Below are 7,281 nucleotides of genomic sequence, written 5' to 3'. Positions count from 1 at the left end.
TCACCAAAGTTAACCTCCAGAACCAGTTATTTCTCTGTTTTCCCCTTCACTCTCCAAAGATCATCTTCTTCCTTTTTTTCCAAAATCCTCTGGATTCTAGAGGCAAATGAGAGTCAACTCTGTCTGTCCTGGCTCCATCACTACCCTGCTGCTTCTCCTTCCCACCATTCACTTTATCTACCACAAAGAATTCTTTGTTGTCCTATGTCAACCCCTTTTTCAGTAGTGGGTGGGCAGGAGACAGGAATTATAGGAGGGTGTTTGTTTTTTGTGTTGATTGTATTTTTTTTTCATCCCTGAATTGATTTTAGAGTTCCTAAAACATGAACCTTTACTACTGGGGGCTCTTTTTTGTTTCCTTTCCCCTCTCACCTGATTCCCTTCCCCCCCCCCCTCAGACTGTCTCCCCTGGGGGACAATCTCAGTCTCTTCTGCATTTTCAGTGGAGCCACAGAGCCTCCTAGAGGGATAAAGTTGACAAGTCTTTAATGCTCCTTTCTGGTTGGGTTTCCAGGAACAAAAAACCTCTTAGTTATATTTTGACTTGTCTGGATGCTTTTCTGTCAGCTCTTCCTCCCTGCCCTTCTGAGTTAAGCCTCAGAATGTTTTATTAATTCTGCCAGAGTCTCCAATTACTATCCACATACCTTCTTCCCAGTTATCTCTTGCTCGGCTGCTTTATTTTACAAATTCTCTTCCTTTATGTGCACATCTTAACTTCGCAGGATTCAGTAAAATGAGAAACTGTCACTAAAATGTTCCTCAAGTCAGTTGTGTAGAGTACAATTCTCACAGACAGTCCTGCCTCCCAGGCCAGCAGGATGATTGTCTTGAGGAAGGCAAAGAGGGAGCTAGCTACACTTTCCCCTTTCCCACCTATTCTACAGTGATAGTTTGAATAAAAGGGAGTAAATGCAATTGGGTAAGCACAGCAAAAAGAACTTAGGGGAAAGAACCTCTCAATTCTAAGAAGGGCAAGAAGAAGTGGGTTTCCCACTCTATAGGAGTACTATCCTAAGTATATGGGCATTATGTCTTTGGCTCTCATTGTTTCAACTCTGATTTTTGAATTTGCCAGTATAGACAAAAAGCCTCAGTTCTGATGTTTCAGAAAGAAACAAAAAAGCAGAGAAATTTAAGAACTAACATATGGAAGATAGATAGATGGATAGTTATATTTACATATATGTATATATGTGTGTGTATATATGTATGTATATATACATATATGCATATACACTGTAGAAAGAATGTGTTATTATATTGTTTGGAAAAAATGCTTTATCATTTAAATCCAACTCTGTGTTTTTGTACCCAAAAAGTCATCAGACTTCAGTAACTCTAGGAATGCCAGAGATGGCTATAAGGAATTTCTTCCAGGTCCTGGATTTACCAAAGCATTCTTGTTTTGGAAGCCCACTCCCAGAACTTGTTTGGAAATGCACTCAAACTTGTGTTTTGAGTTCTCTTCAGGTGATGTTTGTGCAGTACCTTTGTCAGATGATTCCTATGGGACTCGTGCAGAAATCTTTGTCAAAATCCTAGATAACAGAAATCTTGCAGAACTTGAAGCAAGAGAGGCCCCTACTTTCTGCCTCTGTCAAATGTCTCATTAAATTTCTTTCTAAAGCTATTTCAAGTTTGGGGATTTATTTTCAAGAATAACATTATAGATGCATTATAGATGCACAAACACATATACCTACACCCATGCTGGAATTTGACAGTTTCAATTGAAATCATCTTTTGATATTCTGTTGTGTGCATGAAAAAGTCATTTTTTTATTTTTAAGATTAATTTTTTAAAAAGAAAAACACCTTCAGATTGGAAGTTAAGACACCTGAGTTCTAACCTTTACATTTCCATTAAGTGGCAGTGACATTTTGAGCAAGTCACTTTATTCTTCTAGCCCACAAGTCCCCTCATCTGTAAGACATAATTTAACTAAAATTATTCCCTTTAGAATTGCCAAATCTAATGTCTTTTTTCTCAATTATCATCCTTCTTAATCTTTCTGCAATCTTTGACACTATCAGCTGCCCTCTTGTCCAAGATACTCTCTTCTCTAAGGGATTTTAGGAGATTGTTCTCTCTGGTTCCCCTGCTGTCTCTCTGACTGATCCATCACAATGTCTTTGGCTATGTTTTTATACAGGTTTTTCCCAATAACTTTGGGGCTCTCTTTCTTCTCCCTTTATACTATCTTGATTGTCAAGGTCAGAGATGCAAAATGATACCAGTGTACTAGATATGTGTATAACTGTGCTTCAAGTGTCATCCTTCTCAGACTTTTCCAAAGTCCTTTCAGAGAACTCAATTTCAAAGAACCACAACTCTTTCTAGGGGCAACAAGATAAATCCATCAGACTGTAGCCCTTATATCCTTCCCCAGTCTTCCAATCCTTATCAAAGCAAAACTGAACATTAAAAGAACTAACTAGTTTAGGCCAGGGATGTGTGAAGCACCAATCAAAGCACCCACCAGGAGGTGGACAGCACTGACCATCATCTATTGTAATGAAGAGTGCTCTATTACATTTGACTGGATTTGTGTGAATTTATTCCTGAATTCATTCAGTGAACATTTTTAGGAAACTCAAGGAGAAAGTGCTTTCCTAGGTGATGAAGATGATAAAAAGAATGAGTTCTCTACTGTGCAAAAGCTTAAGGTCTGGTTAGGGAGATAAGACATGTACACAAATAAGTCAGTATATATATAAAGCTGTAATACCATGAGTATAGGAAAGGAAAAAAAAAAGCTTGGCTAAGTCAGGAAGGTTGAGTCCCATTTATGATATACATACATTTATGCATACATACACACTTCTATATATGGGTGTATATGTATGTGTGTGTGTGTGTATATATATATATATATATATATATATATATATATATAATGTGTGTGTAGGTTTCTAAACACTACTCTCATATTTTCCAGTCGCTAAAGGAGTGAAGTAAAGTTATGTGTTTGCTCCTATGCTTCAGTTATGCTGTCAGATGCCTTCAATGAAAACAAATACATAAATCAAGGTCAGCTACCACACTGATGAAAAATTATTTAATTGAAAAGGCTGCAAGCCAAGACTAAAGTAGAGGGAGATTTGTTTTTTGCTCCCAGATGAATATGCACTCAATGCAGGCTCTGAAACTGAGAGGCAACAAAATATGGATCTATTCTCTGCTGCTTATGCTAATTGTGACCTAACAAATTAATACCCCCCCTAAAAAAAGCCACAGGTGCTTCTCCAGCTAGCATCACATCATCCATACATGGGCCGTGTAGCAAATGGAAACATTGTATGTATCCCTCAACATTCTAGGATTTTGCATTCACAGTTTTTGTTATTTGTGGATTGACTATCAATAAATTTTTGGAGATATGCAGCATACTACAAAAAAATTTTAAACTTAAGTCATAACTGCATAAATACTATATATTATTCATCTATTTTATAATTTACTAGAATACATTTATATAAATATATATTCATTATAAACAGTTAAATTTTGTTAAAAGTTTCAGTGCATTAAAGAACTATGGGGAATGTATTCTCTTTGGAAATATCTCTGTCATCTTATTCATGTGATTTTATCCATCAGTGATAGTTAAACCTTGTGCTTTTAATAGGAGAAGGAAATACATGAAGAAGTTGCTGCAGCTACATCCAAGACTTCCAAGACCTTGTATGCTATGCAAGATACTAATCTTACACAGACATTTCAATGTTTTGTGGGTATAGTATGTTGTGTTGTTTTGTGTGTTAAATAAATATTCTCAAAATTATTAAAATACAGGGGTTTTGGAAGGGGTTTTGTTTCATGGTTTTTTACATTCAGAAAGGTCCCATATCTATAATCATGGTGAAAGTTGAGAGATGACTCTGTATGTGTGTGTGTATGTAGGGTGTGCTGGGCAAAAGTACTTCATCTCTTGTGCTTTCTAGCAACTCTCTCAATATCATTAATCTGCACTGTTCAACAAAGTATCTCCCTATAGCAATAAAATCATATAACTGGCTTTTAAAAGTATGCATTATTATTAGTCAACAAATATTTATTAATGACATGCTATGCACATGTACTATCATCTATGTTGCTTTCTTTATTACAATGACAAGTAAGATAGCAAGATAGTAAGTAAGATAGACAAGTAAGATAGTAAGATAGCAGGACACTATTAAATTGGCCTACCTTGGAATCCACAGTGAACAAGGATTGAAATCTAGCTACAAGGAGTTTAGTAGATGGAGTAAATTGCAAAAGGTTGACTGCTTTAAAAAGTCTCAGTAGCAATAAAAAAATGTGTTTAGTTAGTGATGTGTTGAGGGAAGGTTGGAAGATTAGGGTGCTATGATCAGATAGAATGATGAAGAAGTTTAAACATTGGAAGTGAAGCAGCAGTGTTTTTTGTAAAATAGTCCAGTTTAGGATATTCTTGAAGTATATCTGAAGTAGAACAGAGAGAAGTTCTATAAAGCCAACAAAATAAGCAAACCCAAAGACAACGTTAGAACCAGTGAGTATGATAGTGAGTATGTAGAGAAACAGTATGATCTCGTGTAGAAGAAATCTAGGAAGATAAAAGCAAGATCACTGGCAAGAAGGAACAATGGATAGCTTCAGTCATTATAGGAGAAGATACAGAGAAAGATGCAGACAGAACAGACATTTTTAGGGGGAGGTATTAATTTGTTAGGTCACAATTAGCATAAGCAGCAGAGAATAGATCCATATTTTGTTGCCTCTCAGTTTCAGAGCCTGCATTGAGTGCATATTCATCTGGGAGCAAAAAACAAATCTCCCTCTACTTTAGTCTTGGTTTGCAGCCTTTTCAAATTAAATAATTTTTCATCAGTGTGGTAGCTGACCTTGATTTATGTATTTGTTTATGTATTGTGTATCATTAAGAACCCTGTTCTCTATCCTTATTTCATAGAGTCAAGGGGAGAGGGAAAATGTAAAACCTCCAAAGAAATAGTCAAAGAGTAGATGTGTTGCCTTCAGGAGAGACCCAAATTTCATTTAAAGTAAGGAAGTTAAAGTAGGAAGAATATAAGAGAAGTTGGATTAAGATACACGGCCATTTGCCCACAAAATATATCAAAATCAAAAATGTTGTATGACACAAAGAACAGTATAAAAGCAATAGAAGAAAAATGAAGATAGGAAGCACAGGTGTAGGATAGGAAAGAATGAGAGGGCATTTGTAAAGATTCAAAGAGAAGGAGTTAGTCTGAAAGGTTTGTGATTAAAACAAGGGGTTGGATAATTGGGAGTTGATGGAAGGATTGGTTTAAGAGACAGAAAAGAGGCATATTAGAGAAAAATAGAAATTCTAAAATCAAGAATACATTGAAACTGAATGGACCATTTCCAAGTCTCCCTGTCTTGAAAAAATCCTAACTAAATCTTACCAATTTCAATCAATTCAATAAACATTTATTAAGTGTCAGGAACTATGCTGAATGCTGGAGATACAAATAAGAAAAAGAAAGCTTGCTCCTGTTTTCAAGGAGTTTATAATTTAATGGGAGAAGACAATACACAAGAGGAAGCTAATATGAGAAAAGAGATATTCATTTAGGGATGGGGATCCTCCAGCCCCCAGGGTGTATAAGACCTATGAAATTGTTTGCATTATTAATGTTACACAATGATGATATGAAAGATAGGTACAACAGCTTTCCATTGCTTGACTTCTTTAAACTGATAATTTTGTATGGCCCACAAATGATATTATAAACATCTAAATGGCTCTTGGAAGAAAAATGGTTGCCCACCCCTGCATTAGGGGGTGCCAGGGATTCCAGAGTCATTCATTTCTTGCCCAAGATTTCATTATAACAGCAGATTTCTTTGGCCACCTAGAAACTCCATATTCTGGATTTTGCTGAATTTTCCAGAGAGTAGTTCACCTTTTCATTTAATAGTTTCATCAATCCTTTCTGCCTCTCCTGCTCAGTCTCATAGAACTCCTCAACCTCAGTACTTTATCCAAACATGGAACCCAATTTAGTTCTAGCTAGCATGCTTCTGCCAGTTCTTGAAGGGTTAATGCCCATCTCCCTTCCCTCTCTACACAGAGCAGGTGCAGCCACAAACCTACCCTGGAGATGGGTTGAGCTCTTTAAAAGCCACATCCAATGTTCCTGAGATAGCCGTTGGTTGTTGGGGATACAGAAGGTTTGTGCCAAGAAAAGAAATGACTCTTCAGTGCAGTGGCCCCGCCAACAGCACAGAGATATGTGGTTGAATTCCTTAAACCTGGGGATTTAATGTTAAGATAACAGAAAGAACTACTTGGTAGACCGCCATGGAAGTTATTAAGAATGCTGTTTATCCATGTTTCATGCTCCTTATAATAGTAGAACATTATCTTTGGTTCTTGCTCCATTTCTTGTTGACACCAATATATACTGTCTTCTTCCAGATCCTGCTCACATCTCAGTACCATAGGCTGCCTGGCCACTGTAACCAGATATCTGGAGGTTTGGCTAACTTTGCCATCTGTGAAATATGTGATGGAAGGAGACAGAAGTTAGGAGATTAGCAGGAAACCATGAGGAAAAAGTTTCAAACTGGGTCCTGGTAGATGCAGGTCAGGGATGTTCTCTCATTGCCCCAGACTCACCTACTCTGAGGAGAAAAATAACCACATAGCAGAAAACACTGGAGCCCATGGTGGAATCAGAGCCACAACTGGTATGTACGTAGGTGGGCTATGGCTGGTCATTTGGTATTTTATGCGTTATGGCCAGAGCCCAGGGAATCTCTTGTCCCTATTGGATGGTTTCCACCAATGATGTCACTGACTTTATTAATCTCCCCTCCCTAAACCCCACCCACCTAAGCAATACTTGGAAATGTATTCCAGATCATTCCTGTTCCTTGTTTCATTCTCTTCCTAAAGCTAAATTGGCCTTCACAGACCCTGACACATAGTAAGAGCTTAATGAAATGATTGTTAATTGACTGATTAATCAATCAATAAACATTTATTGTCTGCTATGTTCTAGGCACATTAATAATCTCTGTGAATACATAAAGAAGCAAAAGGCAATTCTTGCCCTTAGGGAATGCACAGTCCTCCTTACAGGAGGTGTAAAGAACCTTTTCCCCCTCTACCAAGGGTTATTTAGATATTTATAACATCATTTCTGGGCCATACATACAAATTATCAACTTGTGGAACTCAAGTAGTGGAAGGTAATTGTACCTAGTTTTCAGCTCATCATAACCCATGGTTGATTATGCAAATGATTTCACAAGCCTTTTAT

The sequence above is a fragment of the Sarcophilus harrisii genome, chromosome 5 (assembly GCF_902635505.1).
Source record: "Sarcophilus harrisii chromosome 5, mSarHar1.11, whole genome shotgun sequence".
In the NCBI taxonomy this organism is placed as follows: Eukaryota; Metazoa; Chordata; class Mammalia; order Dasyuromorphia; family Dasyuridae; genus Sarcophilus; species Sarcophilus harrisii.
Note: the sequence above shows the minus strand (reverse complement) of the source record.